The following is a 22,298-nucleotide window of genomic DNA, read 5'->3' on the forward strand; positions in this document are numbered from 1 at the left end:
GGTTGCCAATCACAAGACCTTAAGATAAGGAGATTATTGTGGATTATCGCAGTGGGTCTATTGCCATCATAAGGGTCTTTACATGTGAAAGAGGGAAACAGAACAGTCAGTGCCAAATGATGTGATGTTAAGAAGGATTCAATTGGCCCTGTTGGGCTTTGAAGAGGGAAGCGGGCCATGAGCCAAGGAATGCAAGTGGCCTCTAGTTTGGAAAAGGCAAGAGAATGGATTCTTCCTGCAGCCTCTAGGAAACGGTGCATCCTTTCAACACTTCGGTTTTAGCCCAGTGACCTCTATGTCAGATTTCTGATCTATATGACTGTAAGACACTCTGTCTCTTTGCGTTTCCCAGCAGCCCTAGGCCTAGGCAGTGAATACATGGAGTTACATGAATATTGCACTTGAAATTAAGTACGTGAATACCATGCAAATCTTAGAAATGTGACGTAACAACAAAAAAAACGCAATAGTTATAATCAGCTATACTTGAGTGAAAAGTCCCATAAAGTCTACCCTTTGCAACAATTTTCTGCCTTTACTTCTTTGGTGTTGCACTTTTTATATTCTTCTGTCTCTGATTATTTCTCTTTATTCCTCTGTGTTTTTTTTTTTTTTGTTTGTTTTTCTGGCCTCTTAACTGGAAATATCATCTATCCACTTCTCATTTCAGTGGCTATTCTTTTCATTGGTGTCCTGTTCCATTCTCAAGCGTTGCACAACCCCTTCTATCTTGATAGACTCAACCATGGATCCCCAGCTCTGCTACTCTTCTCCGATGGAATTCCAGCCTTTCCAACAACCTGCAGGCAACCTCTTCCCCACCACCCCCAGTCTACTTCAGGAGTCTCTGGAAGCAAAAATTCAACATGCCCTAAATTAAAGCCTCAACTTCTCTGCTCCCTGTATCTTTGTTCTTCGACATCTCAGGGAACACCTTGATCCTCCAGATGATTGCCCCCAAGTCTCAGTTTTGCAGTTTGTCTTTCCATACCTAATCAGCCACTAAATCACACTCTTGCAAATTCTTAAATGACATTTTTTTATTTTCTATCATAAGATTCCACCAGCAGGGCTTTGTTTCAGCTGGTCTTTCTGCTTTGTCACTTCTAATCCTAATCAGTGCTATATTCTAAGTGGAGTGTAATCAGGAAAGCATTACTTTTTGGTCCTCAGATCTTCATGGATTGCCCATTGCCCTCCAGATAACAGGCCAGCTCCTCATAATGACATTCCCATTTCTACAGTTTTGAGCTGCCATATATTTCTGTATTTGCCTCCAGTTACTTTCTTGGTACATCAGAGATTCCCAAACAATTTTGTCTCAGGACTTATTTGTACTCTCAAAAACTGCTGAGGACACCAAAAATCTTGTATTTATGCATGGTATATTTATGGATAGAAATTAAATATAAGATTTTTAAATTACTTATTACTTTTAAATTACTTACTTGTTAATTTCATAACATGGAGGCTTTCTACAGTTGTGCGTGAAAATAACTAAAATTATTTGAAAGAAATTAAATTTGACTATAGAGCAGAAGTCAAAAAGTATGGTCTGTGGTTTCCTGAGCCTCCCTAAGTTTCTATCAAGGGTGCTATGAGGATAATGATCTCATTATATTGATGCTTAAATGCTTGATAATGATAAATAATTATATTTTCCAAACTAAAAGAAAAAAATAGTAGGAAGAGTGACATCACTTTGCATTTTGGCAAATCTCTTTAACATCTGGCTTCATAAATAAAAACTGATAATCATATATACTATTCATTCAATGGATTATCATATGTTCATTTGTTTAAAATATATCCAGAAAATTCAGTTTCATACAAATATGCAGTTGGCAAAGAGAGGGCTATTTTAATTACCTTTCAGATGTTAGTAAATGGTTGTTCTACTTAAATGCAAACTAAAACTTAATTTTCTTCAAGTGTATTTGCAACATGGAATCCAGAACATATCCATTATGATTTTGTAATATGTTACCTTAAATTGTTTGGGTCTAGTCTGCACTTTGAATGGATCATTTACTTACTATGATTTTGTAACATCACTCATTGGTTATTTGGAAAATACTGGTTCACTGAGTTATGTAACACTTGCAAATGTTGACACATTTCATTAAATAATATCTAGACTCCACATTAATCCTAAAAGTCATTAAGCAATGGGAAGCTGTTAGGTTCATGGTGGCAAACATAAATTTTCCGAACCCTCCTGACTGTTGAGTGGGGATGAATACAGAGATTTCCTCTATGCTCTGGAGCTACTGCCTTGGTTCATGCACAGTAAGGCTCCAGCAGTTTATAGGATGCTGCCTTTGCACTGTCCGTGTGGACGTCCATGGAGTTAGAATGGTGAATAATGTCTCAGTGTTTTGGTGAAAATAGTTTGTCCTCACAGCACCCTTGATAGAATCTTAGGGAGGCTCGGGAATCCACAGACCATACTTTTTGACTTCTGCTCTGTAGTCAAATTTAATTTCTTTCAAATAATTTTAGTTATTTTCACACACAACTGTAGAAAGCCTCCATGTTATGAAATTTGAAAGAATTACTTCCAGTCCAATGGCAGTTGGAGAAACAGGGACTCAACTCCTTGTCTCTTCCTTCCTTCTTTCTCAATGTAGCCTCATCATGACCTCAAGGGTCATCGTCTTGGCAAGCAGAGAATTCATGAGCACCTTCTGCTGCCAGTGTCTCCCCTTCATCCCCTCCATATCATTGCTCACTTCCCTCTGTGGAAACAACCCTGAGCCCCAAAACAGAATGCTTCTCATACTCACATTGATTATGGCCATAATCTGTGACTGGGTTTTCACCTACCTTTCTCCGGTAAAGTCTCCCCCAGGAGAGGGAGCATGTCTCCTACACTTTGCCTTCCAGAAAACAGAGAGATGGTAAATAGTTATTGAATTTAATTGAACATTTTCCCTGAAGAAAATCATTTTCCTGGAGTGTTCCTTTCTTCCCAAGTTGCTGGCACATTCCATGCAAGTACTATGTACCTTCCAGTCTTGAGAGCCTATTCCTCATTTAGCTCTTAGGAAGGCTTCTTGTTAGAAGCTGATTTTTATTATAAAGAGTTTTAAACTGGGATCATCCCTGCTTTAAAAGGTATAATTGGATGAAATTATGGAACCGCTTCAACGACCCTTATTATAATCTATCACTCAGCCATTTCTGGCTGCCCTGATGCTGGTGGTCAAGTACATTCCTCTAGGGGGTCTTCAACAGAGCTTATGTGATTGCCTCCTGAGAATTTTCAGAGTATTCTCTGCATTCCTTTCAAGCGATGTCACATGTGTGATCACTCTTACTCTCTTGGAGTCTTTACAAATTTATGTACACTTGCTGGTGACCTTGTCCACAAGGCTGGGTGCTTAGAGCATGTAAGAAGCTCCCCGCCAATTCATATCAACCATTATGCCATCATTTTCATAGAGGCTGTGCGACTGTCGATGTTGAATTAAGAGTCAGTAAAGCCAATCCAGCATGGATTAATTGTTTCCATTTCTGAAGATTCAGAAACTACTCATTATATGGTAAATGGAAGCTTTTGACTGACCACTTCAGGGGTAATAGTTGTGTCCAAGGGAGTGAGTGTGTGACAGGCAAGAAGAGGTTATGGTTCAGGAGCCCAAGACTTGAGGAGCCACCCCAGATGTCATGGGGGAGATGCAGAATGTGAGGGGCCACCTCGCCTCACTCATGCAATGGGTACTTTCATAAGGAAACAGTGGTGGGAAGATAGGTTCAGGATTCAGAACAAAATCTCTATCTTTTATAAAGTGGCCACCTTGAAATCAATTTTCCTTCTTCTTTTTCTCCTACTAATCCACCAAATTGGACACTTGGCACCAAAATGTGAAACAGAAACTGTCCATCCTTAATGCATAAATAATGACAAGTTTCGCACACAAATTTTGGATAGAGGGAGGATTTAAAAAATTCCTAAACATTACATGAACAAGATGTTGTATATACAGAAAATAGGCAGTACAAGAATGCTTCCTGGTTTATGAATTTCATCTTTTAGTATTTTAGTATTTTAGCCTTGCAAACTCTTTCACACCTGTCATCTTATCTCACCCTACCCTATGAAATAGATCTCGTCTGCATCTTAGTGATAACTTTCTCGATAAAGCTCCCATAGTGTGTCAAGTGGGGATGCTCTTAGTTGTTATTCTGGAGTCGGACTACCAAGCACTGGTTGGTGGCTCCAGATTATTAGATGCCAAATGTATTTGTTTGTTTTTTTTTTTAATATATATATATCACTTGCTTCTTTGAGGTTCAGAGGTGAATACTCTGGGTCTAGCCATGGATTTTAGTTTTTGGCAGTAGAAAAGGGGAAAAGAATAAGGCACAAGAGATCCACTTTCTAGAGGAGCCAGCCCATGTTGCAGGACATTTTCTGGAAATGATAGTAATGACTATTTCTGATAACATGCACTTGACCTCACATCTTGGTCTGCAGAGGAGACCAAGAATTACCATCTTTGGCAATGTGCTTTGCCATCCTAAATAAGGGCGAGGCTCTATTCCTAAGAAAGAATGCAATTAGAAGTCACTCTGCATATAGCCATTCTGCTACAGAGCAGAAGCTAGAAGCCACATCTTCTCTCATTTGACCACATTGTATGTGAACTCACACGGAGGACAACATATATTTTTACCTTAAATAATGTTTACTTCTTTTGAGTGCCTTTCATTAAATATCCTTATTTGAGAACTTATGGAAGAACTTTAAAATTACAGGTCAATTTTCCAATCCTTTCATGATCTAATGCCCACATTAGGCTCCAATGTTTTCACTTCTATAGAAGTCATTGTGAGATCTTCCCTTCATTCTAGACTTCCCCTGTGCTCACATGAACTCTCCACACTACTTGGAGGCCACTTCTCACTACCAAACAGAACCTGTTCTCCCACCCCATCAGACTCATTTACGATTTCTAATGGTACCTACGTATTCCAGTGTTTCAGGGTGGAATGACATGGGTGGAATCCCATGTCAGTGGCTTCCCAAGATCTCAGAAGAGGCAGACATAAAGCCTTTCTGAAAAAAAAAAAAAAAATCCTCAGATTAGAGATTCTGGTTTGCCACAAGTTAAAATCAACCAAATATGAGTGACCATAATCAAAGTACAGTAAACATTACAGAAAGAGCCAGCATCGTGCATGAGGGTCAGCTAGAAATTCAAGCATCAAATTTGGACTCCTTAGTATTGAAATTATAAAATAATTATTACTTAGTATTGTAGATATCAGATATGTATATATTTTTCTTAAAAAAACCTGTTGAACTGAGGAAGCAACAGGAAATTATTCTAAATGACATGATAGTTTTGAAAACCAAATATATGTAGATGTATGTAAATATATGTAGATATAGATACAGGTACAGTCATAGCTAGGGACATAGATGGATGGAGAGATCTAGATTGATCTAGATGTGTGTGTGTAAGATACATGCATTTATATTTATGAGACTCCATAACTCAATTAATTGTTAAACAGCTGATCAAACCAACAGGAAAAATCATATTCAGAGATAAATCCACAAAAAATGACCCATGATGCAGCTCAAAGCCACAGGAGTCAGAAAATACGAAGGGAAAGTAATGAGCTAAGTGGATGGTGTGAAAAGTTCTATCAAACATCCCAGCAGGTGATATTATACAGAACAGAAGAATGGCAGTAATGAAGGAGGTGATTAAACTTTTTAGGGCTAATGAAATACATAAGTCCACAGTCAGACCGCAGTTACAGGAAGAACAACCTGTCCCAACAGGATGCACAAAAGGAAAACTTTGCTTAAACCAATTAGAGTGAAACCACAGAACTCAAAAGTCAAAGGGAAATTTTAAATAGAGAAAAGACAGATTTCTCACCAAGAAAAACCAAGCCGGTTTATATTACACTCCTCAGTCTAATCACAGGACCTTGAAGAGAGGGGACAATTTGTCCTCAAAATGAGAAGATGAAAATAGGCGTCAATTCTCAGTTATGCATGCAGAAAAGGATTTTCTGGCCAATGGAAAGAAAGGGAAAGAAGTATTGCCAGGGACTGAACTGTCAGTGGCAACAGCAGGTATATAGGGACTTGGGGTCATTGGGGGAAAGAATCAGCATAATTGATTCTAAAGCTATTTTATTATGTAAGATGGGCTTAAGAATGCACTTTACAATTGGTTAATTATGCATGCTAAAATTAAAGAGTTAGATATATAAGAAATTGATATTTTATATTCTTCCAGGGAAAAAAGAACTGAAGTAATGTTTTCAAAAACTCGATCACATATAAAAAGCTGGATGATGACAAAATGCATTGGAAAATCATGACAATAGAAAACACAAAGTAACATGGGTGATACAAAATGTTCATTAATGCAAACAAATGTAAATGGGTAAAACTCTAGTGCAATCACAAAAACACTTTGGATTTCATAAATGAAAACATTCCTGAATGAAGTTCCATAATGTTTGCAAGAGACACAATTTAAACTGCTAAAAAATTGGTATAAGGGAAAAACAAAGATGTATATGTATAATTCCCCAAAAGTCTGAGTAAATGTCAAGATACAAAGTACTTGTATGGATAGATTCATTATAAAATTAATTAATTTTACAACTTCAACAGGAACCACAGCAGGGAGGAAGACCGTGGGCAGGACCAGCCACATGGCTGTGGCCAGCTCCATCTGCAGAGCCTGTGCTCAGAGGGCCCCTATTGGGGCTTTAGTGCTTTGTATTAACCAGCTTCAAATTTTTAATAACATTAAATTTGAGGTGTTTGCTAGATGGGAGGGGCAAGGAGGGCAGGAAAAATAAGTAAAGGATACTAGAATGTATAGACTTGCACATAGAAGATAAATAAGTTGCAGAGATGAATCGTACAGCGTAGGGAATATCGTCAATAATACGGTGATAGCATTGTGTGGTGGCGACGTGACTACACTTATTGTGCCGAGCATGAGCATTGTCATGGGCACAGCTGTCCAATCACTATGTTGTCTACCCGAAACTAATATAACATTGTGTGCTTGCTATACCTCAATCATAAAATAATAATTTTAATAATAGAATTTTTAAAAATATTAAATTTGGAATTCTTTTCATAAACCGAAATCCAATGAAGCAATGGAGCTTATGCCAGCGACCTGGGACTCCAGCTCACACATGCTCATGCCTTCTACTGATTTCCCTCTCTTAGGGATAAGTTCTCAGGCCCTCACCCCCGTCCCTACAGCCCTGGTCCTCTCCCCTGTCTCCTGGGTCATAGTAGTGGGGGATGTTCACATCCTGCCATTACCCTCTGCCCCTAGAATTGGATGGGGCATGGGCACGGGAAGGCTGGGCATGTACCCCGCAGCATCTAAGAGCAGAGCAGCAGGGCAGCACAATGGTGCATTTGGCAGGTGACTTGCTGAGGCCTCTGGTTCGCCCTCATTGCAGATTCCTGTCTGGCTGCTGTAATGTTGCAGTGTAGCAGGAGTCATCCTTCTCCCATGGGCCAGGGTGGCAGGCTTGTAGGAAGCAGGCATCAACCTCCTCACCAGGGTCCTACACTATCCTTTGACACAGGGCCTTGCTTGGTATGTCATAGTGCTTCGTGGATGTGATTAAATGGCTTAAATGAGCAAAAATGAGCACAAATGAAAATATGGTACAATTACAACATAAATTCCCCATCCAGCATAAGATGTTAATGTGCTTTTCCTCTCAGTTAACAGGGTAGGATATTCAAAGGTTAAAATGATATAGAAGAACAGAAGATAAATATCAACAAGCTTGATTTATTAGATACCCAGAAAATATTGTACCCAGCCATTATCTAATGCTGTTCCAAAGCACACATAACACATTCACAAAAATTTGCCAGATGCTAGGCCTTAAAGTAAGAATTAGCAAATTTCAAAAATAGAAAAATGAGACAATATAGTACAGAGCACATTTCCTGAAAGCAAAGCGATTAAGTCAGAAGTTAATTAAACATAGAAAAACAGAACTAATAAAAGCCCCATGGGCTCCTTGGAGAAATGGATCATTCTAGACCTGGGTCAAAGAAAATAAAAATGTACCTAGATCATCTAATATTCCCCCATAGGAAAGATGTGCTCAGAAAACCAAAGTTTTATGGGGTATATTGAAGGCACATAGGAGGCAACCTGAAGCCTCCAAAGGCCAAAGTTAGAACAATCAGAGAAAAAAAGTACATAACACAGCATTGGTTTACTACCAGAAATATAAAATACATACTCTGAACCTGTACTGATACACAAATGACTGAATAAATAAATGATTATGGGAGAAGAGAAAAGTCTTCTGTACAAAATTCCAATATGTACATGGATATTCAGCCCTGTGGGAGGTGGACTTGATCCCCTACCTCACAGCCCATCGTCTACCCCGGGGGCGGGGGGTGCACACTTCGTAACTTGCTTTAAAGAACCGAGTGTAGAAGGGGAGAGAAAGAGAGAGTCCATAGTGAGGGAATCTGGAGGTGCTCAAGGGGAACATCTCCCAGGATGCCACGTTGATAACACAGACCCCCGGGGCAAATGTGATGAGAAGGACTTCTTTTCTACGTGACTCTTCCCCCCAAATCTGTAACCCAAGCTGACCATGCAAAAAACATCAGGCAAACCCAAATGGAGGAGTATTTTACAAAATACTTTGGCCTCAAAACGGCTAACATCTAAAAAATAGGCGAAGTCTAAGAACCTGTTATGGGCTGAATAGAGTGGTGATTGAATATAATATTGCATCAGATGGGATCCTGGGACATAAAAGGAACATTATTTTAAAAAGGAAAACTCAAATGATATCTGGAGTTTAGTTCATAATACTGGATTCACGTTAGGCGCGTATTTGTCACAAATGTATGAAGTGGGCATATGGCAATTCTCTGTACTGTACTTGCAACATTTCTATAAATCTAAAAATATTAAAACTCTTCAGACATTTTTAAAGGTTAATTTAAGGGACACCTGGGTGGCTCAGTGGTTGAGTGCCTGTCTTCAGCTCAGGGTATGATCCTGGGATACCGGGATCGAGTCCCATGTTGGGCTCCCTGTGTGGAGCCTGTTTCTCCCTCTGTCTGTGTCTCTGCCTCTCTCTCTCTCGGTGTCTCTCATGAATACATAAATAAAATCTTAAATAAAATAAAATAAAATAAAAGTTAATTTAAATAATCAACAACCCTCTGAGATGATTCATTGAAAAAATACACAAATAATAATGCTAGTGAAAAAAGGCACAAATAAGGCACAAAATAATAATGCTAGTGAAAAAGGAGATAGCTACATATTCAGCTGACTTGAAAAAAATTAGAAAATGCCATCAAAAAGTTTAGGGCCTTATTGGTATATGAAAATGCCACAATTTCTGTATATTGATTTTGTATCCCGCAACCTTACTGAATTCATTTATCAGTTCTAGTAGTTTTTTTGTTGATTCTTTAGGGTTTTCTATATATAGTATCATGCTGTCTACAAATAATGAAGACAAACAGATGGCCGACATATGAAAAGATGCTCAACATCACTCATCAGGGAAATGCAAATCAAAACCACAATAAGATATTACCTCACACCTGTCAGAATGGCTTAAATCAAAAACACAAGAAATAACAAGTGTTGGGGAGGATGCGGAGAAAGGGGAACCCTCCTGCACTGCTGGTGGGAACGCAAACTGGTGCAGCCACTCTGGAAAACAGTGTGAAGGTTTCTCAAAAAGTTAAAACTAGAGCTCCTCTAGAATCTAGTAATTGACCTAGTGGGTATTTACCCTCAAAATATAAAAACACCAACTCAAAGGGTTACATGAGCCCCTGTGTTTATAGCAGCAGATATGGAAGTAGCCCAAGTGTCCACTGATAGATGAATAGGTAAAGATGTGATGTAATGTTATTCATCTACAGCAAAAAGGAAATCTTGCCATTTGCAACAACATGGATGGAGCTAGAGAGAGTAAGACTAAGTGAAATAAGCCAGCAGAGAAAGATGAAGACCACATGGTTTCACTGCGATGTGGAATTTGAGAAACAAAACAAGCAAAGGGAGAGAGAGAGAAAGGAAGAGAGAGGCCAAGAAACAGACTCTTAACTATAGAGAACATACTGATGTCACCAGAGGGGAGGTGGGCAGGGGATGGACGGGGACTGATAGGACCCTCATCATGATGAGCACTGAGTGATGTCCAGAACTGTGGAACCCACTACATTGTACGCCTGAAACTAATGTAACCCCGTATGTTAACTATACTGGAATTAAAATTAAAAACTTAATAGAACACTGTAGGGTAATCATCCTGAAAGTTTAAGGGAAATAGGCAAATTTCTAGAAAATAGTTAACTTAAAATGGATGAGATGAGATATGTAGAGAAACAATCATCTAGCATTAAAGAAGTTGAATCAGTAGCTTAAGCGCATGCCTACAAAGAAAACAAGAAGCTGAATATCTGTAGAAGCGTTTTCATTAAAATTTCTCACAAAAAGCAGATCATTCTGTCTCATGGGAACTCTCCCAGAAGGTAGGGAATGTGGACAACATATCTTTATTTTATTTTATTTTTTTATTTATGAGAACAGCATAACCTTCTTTCCCAAAGCAGACTTGGGAAATAATACTTTCGTAGCAAAGGAGAGGTAATGATTGGCCAAGTGTAGAATGGACCTCAATTAATTTTTAAATCTTTAAGAAAACATGGCAATCCAGATAGTTCACTTCACACCCCAACACTGTTAACTTTGGTCACATTGGGTTTACCCAGGATTACACGTACGATTTATAGTCAGGAAATCCGTAAATGATTTCTACTCTCTTACCCACCTAAGGAGGGGAAAATACATTCAATTAAGTTATTTGGGTCTAAACTGGACCATGCTAGTCCAAGTGACCCCCTTCTAGGCTCCTCCTAAAAGATGGGAGGAAGCACTGGGCCCTGTGCAGGGACAGCAGACCCAGAAGCAGGAAAGAGTCCTTTCTCCCAAGGAGCTTGCAACACACTTAAGGACACAAGTCACCAACAAATAACTAGTGACATATGGGTTAAATACCAGCTCGAGAGAGAAATGGATGTGTCACTGAGTAAAACAAAATCAAATGTTAACTAACTGGCGTCTTTGCCTCTAGACTTGTCCCATCAGCTCCTTTCCCTAAACACGGGAGATGGATGATTGCTGCTAAACATACTTCAGAAGCCCCTGCAGTAAAAAAGAAAGGAAAGAAAGGAAGGGAAAAGAAGGGGAGGCGAGGGGAGGGAAAAGCAGGGAAAAAAAAAAAGAAACAGAAAAAAAAAGTTTTTATCCCTTTCATACAACCTAGAGTGCAATTATTACCTGCCGAATAGATGCCAAGGACTCTGGTCCAGTTGAAATATACTGGTTTAGTAGTAGTGGTTGGGGACACTTACTCGAAATTCAGGAAAGACACACAATTATCAATCCTTAGAAAATAGCATGTATCTTGACCTTGAGTTACACGGAATGGTGCATTTTTAGCTACTAATATAATATGACGTGACAGGTGTCAGTAGCAAGGAAACAATTGTACCAGTGACATTATTTTAGAAGTGGTCAGCACTAAGGGCTTTCTGTGCAGGAAGTCCGAAGAATTTAGAAGCCAAATGGATTTACTTTTCTTCAACTAATAAATGCAATATATCGTCATTATGGAAGGAAAAACACACAAAATAAGAAGATGGAAAAAAAAATCACGTATAATCCCCCTATCCAAAGACAACTGCTCTTTTTACCTTGCTACATTGCATTCAAACTCTCCCTGATTTATGTATCTCACGGCATGCTCATTTTTTTTCTGTCTAAGGGGAGCTAGACAAATAGATGTGATGATAGGTGTGTGTATATGTATGTGTGCAGCAGGGATATAAAATTGAAGGGGTTTCTTTTCTCCCTTTCTTTTCCTTTTTTCTTTTAACTAAAAAGTCATTTAAAATATAGATCTGTGGTAGAACTCTACCAATTACAAGGAACAGGAATGATGAAGCCCAAGGCTAAAATTGTAGCCCCTGTCACTTGCTTATATCTTTAATCAGTAATTAAAGGGTTTTGCTGATTCCATTCAATAGGAGCTTCTTCCTTAATGGCCTGCAGCCATTCAGCGAGATCAATGATTTAATCATGTCATCCTGCCACCAGCTTGATCTGAAATCCTTTTGTAGGATCCTTTACAGTTTAAAGAGGCTTATTTTCGGGTTAGAATGATCTGAAGGGTTCAAGATTAAGGTCTAAGAAAAGCTCGTGTATTTACCTAGTATTGATCTGAAGCTGGAATATACATACTAAAATCTCTTCGTCCATGTCTAGGAAGCACTTTCCAGGGCACGGCGAGTATGATGTGCTCCATACAAATTCCCGCCTTCTAAACATTTTAGGGCCCCGACATTTACTCTTGTTTGCTTTTATGCTCTCCCACAAATTAGGTTATCTTTAAAAATGCATATGCTTGCCATCAAAAGACAACTTCATCTTAGTGTGGGGTTGATGCTGAATTTGCCTTTGCTCAAATCATCTGGGAAAGCCAAAAAGCTTCCAATATTTTTATATAGTTTGAGAGCATTATTTTTCATAGGACCAAATTTATGTCTTTTACTTCAGAAGCGGTTACTATTAAAAAACAAAACAAAACAAAACAAAACCATGCATAATGGATCAGGATTATCATAAAAAAATGATAATCACAAGGAATTTTGTGCTTTTTGTCAATGTCATATATGAGCAAAACTTCATCACTGTAACCCCTGAGGCAGCAAAAATTATCTTCCTTACAGTAGTAGGTAAACCAGCAAAACTGGTAAGATAAAAGGGAGATGTCCCAATTTGGATTTAGGAAATCGGGCTTTCCTGACTTTGCTTCTAATGAAAACCCTTCTCATTCCATTCACAGGCCTATTATGTGAATGTGTGTTGCTTTCGTGTGGTATTTTTATCACCTAGGAAAAAAAAGATATTTTTTATGTAACAGTCATAGATGTGTGTGTGTTTGTATGTCCATGTATATAAATACACATGCATCTGTATATAGGAACATATATATGTTTATATATATAAGCACAAATTTAAAGTTGCGCAGTATTTGAAAATATTATCTTAGGAAATTTTTGCCACATGGGGACATCAAGAGTTGTGTATTAGTATCCCCATCTTACAAATGAGGAAAGACAGACTCGTACAGATAAATAACGTGCCCACAGCGGTCTCATGGTAAAATGTCTTCTGTTCCTTTTCATGAGCTCACAGTCTTGCGATCAACCACTGGGAGGTGGCCTTGTGGTTAGTTATCCTTCCTCAGTTTACTCCAGGATTACATGCATTTCCTGAGGTGTGGTTGCTCCACGTGGGCCCACCATCAGTTAAATTCACTGATGATGACAATGTGTTCTAATCATGAGCATCACTTATTTAGCCTGGGTATTTCCTCCAATAAACCACGAGTCCCACGGACTAAGTGCTGTCAGCCTGACTCTATCCTGCTATTTACCATGACTGTTGTTCACCGCCACATAGATCTCAGGCGTCACCTATGTCCCCGGCCTCCTAATACAAAGCATTACCTCCAGGTTGCATTTCTTCATTAAACTGTCAACAGAAAATGATCCTCCCTGTGTGTTTACTTTGTGTGATGAGTCTGTGCTCATTAGAAGGTACGTTTTCTGTTTGTCTTCTTTTTTTCTGGGGATTCTCAGCACAGAGAACAGGGCCCTGTATATAGCAGTGCTTGGAAGGAATATTGTAAACTAAAATAAAATTATGTTTCGTTTTTTTTTTTTTTTAAGATTGTATTTATTTATTTGAGAGAGAGAGAGCAAGTGAGCAAGAGGAGGGACGAGTAGAGGGAGAGGGAGAAGCAGATTCCACGCTGAGTACAGAGCCCAAGGCGGGGCTCTGATCCTACCACCCTGAGATCGTGACCTGAGTTGAAACCAGGAGTCAGATGCTTAGCAACTGAGCCACGTAGGAACCCCATTTTTGGTTTGTTTTGAACGAATATATAAGCCTCTAAATTTTCTGAACCGAAAAATAAGACCCATTTTTGATGCCTGCTGCCTTCACCTGCTGTGTCTTTTTGTCACTTAAAGATCAGCTATGGGCGGCACCACTTCCATTTCTTCACAAGAACAAAAGGAGGCTCCATGGAGGAGGTGCTGTGCACAGAACTCTTCGTGGTTCTTGAGATAAGTATTATCACTCACATTTTACATATATGCAAAATGAAGCTCACACATTTTAGCAACTTGCAGGAGTTCCACATGTCATTACAAACAAGCTGAATATAAATCCAAGGTGACCCTCCAAGCCAGGTTGGAGAGATGCTGAAGGCATCTGCTCTCATCGCCTCGCCCGACTGCAAGGTGTGCCTGCGGGTGTGGCCGGTCCCTGCAGCAAGGCTCCCATCCACTCATACACAGCCACTCATTTTTGCATTTGGATTGTCTGAACCAAAAACTATTAAATATTACCAGTGGAGGTGTTCTTATTACTTAAAAATTCCTTAGGAATATTCAGGTATTTAACTGTTGCAAAGCCTTTAAGTACACCCAGCATTCCTTAGATGGTTTTTCCTTTGGTCTAAACTCACTGGAATTGGAAATTGGCAAATCCAGTTGATGCCACCTCTTATGTCTCTTTCAGATTTCAATGTTGTCTCTGGAAAACCTTGCTCTGAAGAAACAAAGTCAGCTCCTGATGACCGGGATTCGTCGGACTGATTATATGAATTATACTGATGATACTTTCTACTGTTTATTAATTATTTTGGTTTTCTTTTTTTCTCTTTGGTGGTGTTTCTATCATTCACCAGCCAACAAAGTACCTAGGAGTTTGCATGGGGGTGGGAGGGTTGTGGCTCAGATGTTAGTGCTTTTTGCCTCCAGCCAAAATATCTTCCCGGGTCCAGGTCCACACTTGCGAGAGCAATCTCAGCAAAGTAGAAGCTGTGCACATGGGAGTGACTGCAAGAGTGTGAGGTTATAAACCATATATTTTAAGAATTCGTTAAAGAAATTCCAGCTCTTTAGCTTGATGGAAAACAGGCTGAGGAGAACATAAAAACTAATTTCATGTGTCAAGGAAAATCAAGTGGAGTGAAGAATTAGACTTATGTTCTCAGGCCTGAAGGATTAACCAAGACCAAATGCAGCTCTGAGGGAAATTTTAGCTTCAGTTTAGAACATAATGATTAAAAAACCTAAGTTGTCTGGAGATGGAAAAGAGGAAGTGACTTTTCTTTTAGAAGAAGAAAAAATTACTAGCAACTGTCACATGCAAAGCAATGTGCTGGTCATTTTTGGTTTTGTTGTTTCCATAACAAGCTAATCAGGAAACTAATTGTATTCTCAGTGTTTGGAGGTAAAAACAGACTCACAGAAGCCAGGGGAATTGTTTGATTTATCCAGCCAAGGGATGACCCAGCCAGGTTCAAGCCTCGCCCAGGCCACCGCCTCTCCTGCTCTGTCATTTCTCAAGGGCTGGTCAAGGTAGGTCCCTGATGACCATGTCTTCCCGAAGGAGGATTTCAGAACACGGTGTGAGTAGACCTCATGAATGAAGGTTTTGTGCGACCACGGGTTCTGGCTCCTAATGACCCCGAGGGCTCTGGCGTCTCATCTGAAGCTTTCCTGGAAGTCTGCTTGGGCCGAATCAACCTGCTTCAGGGACAGCACTAGCCCGGCTGGCTTCTGATTAAACAGGGGAGCAGCTCAGTCATCAACCCACCATAAAAACAAGTCTAATTCCAGGTTAGTAATTTTGCCAATTGAAAAAATAATTTTATTCAAATTGGGTTTGGTTTTGTTTTGATACTTGAGGCATAATATCTAAGAGCCATACTGGCTCAAATCTGGCAAAAGGGACGAATAAAATCTGATCTAGTCTAGGTTTCAGTTTCACCTCTGTTTTAACAAATCAGCAGTTTGTGAAAGTAACAACCATTCCCTCACCGGGATAATGAGCCAAAGAGGGAGACATGGTGGTAAGTCTATTCCATGTTTGATTAATGGACGGATACGGGCTTGCTGTTCTTCAAGGAACATTTGGGTCAAGTTGAAGTTTAAGGGGAAGAAAGCCCATATTTGAACCAAAATTGTTATGTTATTGAGAGAATTAAAGACTCTTTGGGGAGATACCAATAGCTCCAAATGTCCTAGGATATGTCAGTGAGAAGAACCACAGCAGAACTGGCTGGAATCTGGGAGCCACAGTGCAGAGGGCCTCCCAACATACGCAGTTCAAAATCTCAGAAGCCAAACACTTCCTAAAATTTCCTATGAATTATTTGTACAACACTCGGCCTGTCGAACAAACTCATACACTTAAATGTGCTTCAGCTCGCTCTGCCAAGTACTGTGGGGAATGTAAGGGAAGGGACGTGGGGTCTTTACTCTTAAGCACCTGTGCTAAGGCTGGAGGAAGAAATAGAAAGAAGAGAACCAGGATATGTCAGCAGTATAAATGAAGTGATAAATAATTGGAAATTTGGTCCTAGCATCAGGAATGTCCAATAATGGACTGTGTCTTCTATCACATGCTGTGCCAAGCTCAAGGATAATTAAAAGTGGGTATTATCATCATTTTGCTGGTGAAGTAACAGAGCCATGGCAGGTAATTTGCTGAAAGCCACTCAGTGAGTGATAGCACTGAAGTCGTGAGCGAGAATGTCTTGACCCCCAAGCCTGTGCTCATTGCAATCCATCATGTCTTGAGGAGCATCTCCAGCTGGGAGGGTCACAGACTATGCTGACGTTGACTGCCAGAGGCCAAGCTGTAGACCTTACTCTTGATGGACATGCTTTCAAGTGTAGACTGTCCTCAACCTCAGAATGATCTCTATCCCACATGCTGTTACCTGTGACTCTCTTGGGCATAGACGGTTCTTTGCATATTGTTAACATCCTTGAAACATTTGTTTAGTGCTCATTTTGTTGTATGGCGCCCACACAATGTGCTCCCTACAACCACCGTGCATGTCTTCCAAAGTAACCGTCACCTTTACAGACAGGTGTTTAAGATGGTGCTACATGGAGCTTGTTTTTTTTTTTTTTTCTTTCCAATTTCTTTTTTCTTTTCTTTTTTTTTTTAAGATTTTATTTATTTGTTCATGGGAGACACAGAGAGAGAGTCAGAGACACGGGCAGAGGGAGAAGGAGGCTCCATGCTGGGATCACGTCCTGAGCCGAAGGCAGATGCTCAACACTGAGCCACCCAGGAGCCCCTTCTTTCCAGTTTCTTGAATAAATTTAAAGAGGTAGAAAACAAAATGAAATTTTTAAAAGCTAACTGAATTTTTAAAAAGAAAAATAATCTCTTGAAACTTCCAAGTTCCTGTTCAGAAATTATTTTTGTTTTTCTTACTGCTTATCCAGACCTTATTTCACAGTATTTGTTTACCCAATTGTAAATGTAATCACATAACAAGTTCAACAGATAGAATTGAAATATAAAAAGAAAGAAGGTGGAATCATTAAATTAAGCTCACTCTAAGTCATTTGTACAATGAGTGAGCTTGGCAGGAGCTGCCTCTAAACACCAAAAACCTCTCTCAGGAAGACCTGAACAAGCCAATTTGATAAAAATTTAAGAAGACTTTTTTACTTATGGGGGAATTTCATAAAAATATTCATTTAAACTCCTCAGAGTTGTTTTTTTTATTTTTTTTTTTAATTTTTTTTTTTCTCAGAGTTGTTTTTCAAGGTAGTTTCCTCCTTGCCAAAAATCCGACAGTTGGCTTTGGAGATACCTCTTATCAAAATATTTGATAAGGTATTTTTTTTTGATAAGGTATTGATACAGTTTTGTCTTTTAAGTCTTCCAAACAATGCCACCTATTCTTTTAATTTACTCGGAGTAAGACCGGAAATTCATGAAGACTTAGCTACCTACCTTCTAATGTACCAGAAAAAAGGACTCAGCCAAGTCCAGTCTGAATCAAAGACAAAAATAGCTTCCCTGGCTGTGTTTGTTGCATTTCCTTCTAGGGTGTTCCCTGAAATTCTGCAAACTGGTTCTTGTGAAGAAAGCATAAAAATTCCCTTTATTGGAGAGGGAAAAAAAAAAATTAAAGAGCCAAAGCCATGAGCAGGGAGGGGCACGAAGGAAAGATGGAATCACAAGTTCACCTGAGATGCGAGCTGGTTAAGAGCACTGAGGGGGGCACTTGGCGGGATGAGCACTGGGTATTATGCTATATGTTGGCAAATTTAACTCCAATTTAAAAAAAAAAAGAGTTATAAAAGGAGTTCAAAAGTAAAGAAGAACAAGAAGCCAAAGAAAAAGAAAAAAAAAGAATGAGAAGTGGTAGCATGGGAAGCTCGCTCTCCACACAAGAGCGGTTTAGTTGAAAAAGACCAATGTGTGCATACAGCACGATAATCATCAACTTTGAAAAGAGCAAGGTGTATCAAAAGTGGAATCAGGTGACCCATAGTATCTTCATACAGCTTAGTTTGAACAAACACCTGTTAAATGCACACCTGGGCAAGGCCATATGCTGGGATTCGGGGGTGCCAGCATGGAGAGCATATTCTTTACTTTCCGTGAGTTTCCAGGTTAGGAATGGGGAAAGGAGATGCTGACAGCTGATGCTACTGAGATGAGTCACAGAGGTTAGTAAAATGCACTAACAGGTTTCAGAGCCCAGCACATGACCTCATGCATTGCAAACAGAGGAGCTAGAATGTGGCCGAATGCAGAGCTGGGAGAGAGAACTTAATGGGAGAAATGCAAAATAGTTTGACCAAGTATTGGAGAAGGTAGGACGAGGGAAGACCTGCCAGGAAAAGTTGGAACTTACCTAAATATTCTTCATATTTCCATCTAACAATCAACTAATGTCAATCTATTTCCTACGATCCTGTTGGTCTTTGAAAGATGTAAATATGAGTATAAGAAACGATTCCTGCCCACAGGTGCTCACACTCCCTTTGGAACAACTATGCACATAACCGATGGCACATTTCTGCCAGGAACTCTTGTAGGCTCTTGGACTACATTAACTCATGGTGACTCATTACTACCATCTCTCATTCAGATGAGCAAACTGAGGTGTAAGATGTGTAAGGAGTGTGGCCAAGATCATACAGTCATTAAGGGCTGGAGTTAGACTTTAATTAAAACCATATGGGATCAGAAAAGTCCCTTCTTTTACATTCACAAACACCAACTTTTACATATGTGTGTTTACTACTATGTAGTCATCTTGTGGAGCTGTTTGAGATGTATAGGTGCAAACACTCACACAAGCACAAACCCATGAGCAAGGATGGAACATTTGATGGTTTGCTATAGGATTAAGCACAAGCTTAACATTCAGGACCTGACCTCCTGGGACCGCCCCACATGCCTACTTTCACCTCCTGTGACTGCTAGTTATCCTCAGGTCCAGAAATGCAGGACGATTTGCCCATCACAGACCCACTGTCAGTTCTAAGCTGTGGAGTTTTATTTACTCTTCCATATGTAACACCAACCCTACTTACCTCATGAAGTTTCCTTAAACATTTTGCAACAAAATACTTAAGTCCTTGTTTCTCCCCAACTATTGAGTATGTGTCATTACTGTATCTTTGGGTTATGCTTTCACTGTGTTTTTACTACTGGCTATGAACTTTCAGAGGATATATATACTTGCTTCTCTGTCCTCACCCAATAATACAGCCCCTGATATAGAACCAGTGTGCATAACAACCTAGGTGAAGGACAAGGGCTCCTTAAGTCCTTCCTTACTGGGGGATGATGCTGGTGATGGCCAACGCTCTCCAGCCAAGAGACTGAATGTTTGCTTCAAGCTTTGGTTTTGTCACTACATCTTTTAGGTCCTGAAATGCTGCCTCTTCTTCCATTATTATTATTATGTATTATTATTATTATTATTATTATTATTATTATTTTGTCTTGGTGGTTTTGTCTTTAGATTTAGTTCAATCCAATCAGTCTGAAGTCCTATAAAATTTCAGGAACTTTAAAAGGCTCTAGGGGGAAGAAGAAGAAGAAGAAGAAGAAGAAGAAGAAGAAGAAGAAGAAGAAGAAGAAGAAGAAGAAGAAGAAGAAGTTGATTCTAATCCCAAGAAGTTGATAATCTGGGAGGGGAGGCACATGTGCAAACAGAGCGTGGCATCCTCCAGGGAAGTGGATGGAGGACAGTGATGGACCATCTGAGGGGATTAGGGAGAGCTTCTGGTAAGAGTTGACACTTGAGCAGCGTGTCGAGGAATGAACCATTAACCAGGTTCCCAAAGCGGGTAGAGCAGTTTCCATATCCTCGGGGCCTCTGTGTAGACCAGCCTCCCACACCCCAAACACAGAGATTTTATAAAATACACTCAGTGAATCCATATAGGCATAAAAGTGATTTTTGCATTTTAATTTTTAAAGGCATTTTAGGGGCACCTGAGTTGGTTAAGCATCCGACTCTTGATTTTGGCTCAGGTCATGATCTCAGGGTGGTGAGATTGAGCCTCTCATCGGGCTCTGTGCTCAGCATGGAACCTGCATAAGATTCTCTCTTTCCCTTTACCCCACCCACTCCCCATCCCAGCTCTTGCACACACACTCTTTCTCTTTAAAAAATGGGTATGAACATTTTAAAAATGTTTAAAGGAATTTTATAGATCAGCTCTTAAGATATTAGTTATGGTTGGCTATGCACTCCCAGTAATCATTACAGGTAATTTAGCTAAGCAAGCATGGAAGTAAGAAAAAATAACACCTGAACTGGTATAAACATAATGAACTTTTTAAAGATTAAGAATTATAAATATAGTAATTTGTAAAGTTGATGTAATACATATGTTGAAGACACAGCGTTTGTTGATTATAATTTTGCTGTTTTTAATTTCAAATTTTGGATGTAACAGGTTTTCAGCACACAGACACCTAGGTGACCCCTAGGCTTTGCAGATCCCCACCTAGACTGCCTCATGAGTGCTCGGGATGTACCTGGAGGCTGGAGGGATGCGTGCACAGCACAAAGAGAGTGCGTGATGGAAAAGATGGGCAAAATGGCTTTCTGCATTAGGAAACCATGGAGGTTTTGATATGACCATCGAACAAGTATAAGAGGCATTTTCCCCAAGCTCACAGATTGCCTCTTTAATGATAATATCTGGCTAATATTAGAGTTTTGCTTCTCTTGCTATAAATATGTAAAATTTGCTTTCTGGATGGTTTCCTTTGCTTTTTGACTTAACTGCATTTTCTCTCACACACTATTTTCTCTCTCTCAGAGATTCTAAGCATTCCAGGGCTCCCACCAAATTACACATGTATATTGAGTGCACATATTTACTTTGTCTATTGACTCAGAGTCTGTGTCAAGCCAGGAGTAGATGCCTTTGTCATGAACCTGCTGCTCCATTTCCCACTCACTGCCTGCCACCGTGTCCTGCCCATTCCCGCTGACCTCATTTCCTGAAGCTCTATCTTTGTCCCCATCAGGAGACAAGGGTTAATGGCCTTGCTTCTGGAAACCCCACTGCTGAGGTAGGAAAAGGCTTTCTGACTTTAGAACCCTAGGAAAAGGGTCTCCATAGAAAATAAAGCAAAATTATTTTCTAACTTTCTGTTTTCACTGCCTTAAATAACCTTCTAGCCAGGAAATCTGACATAATTCAAATGATATCAATTTAAGACTCATCTCTTGACTTTTTAGAACATATTTCGGAACACTCTTTCTTTGAGGCAAGCTGTGTTTAAATGTTATTACTGTGTTTAAGAATATGGTTGTGTCTCACTATTTAAGAAGAGTCACTTAAAATAAAAAGCACTCTACCTGTTTGGAGTGTGTTAAAGTTTTGGATAGTAAAATGATATCTACATGATTTTTGTTTAAATACTGATACTCTCCATGGCATCTTGTGATAAAATGGTTAGAATGGTTGTACAATATTTTACTCAGATATGCATGTTTTTGGTGATTTTGTGGCAACATATGATGTTTTAGAAGCAGCCTGAGTTGAATGATAAAAGAGAAAACAATGGTTGTGTAGCATGTACACAATGATCGGCTATTGATTTATTGCTATTATTTTCAATGCTCTGTTTATAAAGTAACACAGAGTTATCAGTGCAGTATTGAGGCCTCTCTTTATAGTGGGAATTCTATGTAAACAGTCCCAATTGTTACTGAGGAATGATTCCAGAAAGAGGATTGATCAGAGATCACTCCCATGTTGTCTGTGGAGAAACTTGCCGTGGAGGGATCATTTATTGCCCTCAAGAGTGTTCTTTGATCCTGTCATTCTGTCTTCTTTATCCTTTTATAATCACACACATTCT

This window comes from Canis lupus, chromosome 17 (genome assembly GCF_011100685.1).
Source record: "Canis lupus familiaris isolate Mischka breed German Shepherd chromosome 17, alternate assembly UU_Cfam_GSD_1.0, whole genome shotgun sequence".
Taxonomy (NCBI): Eukaryota; Metazoa; Chordata; class Mammalia; order Carnivora; family Canidae; genus Canis; species Canis lupus.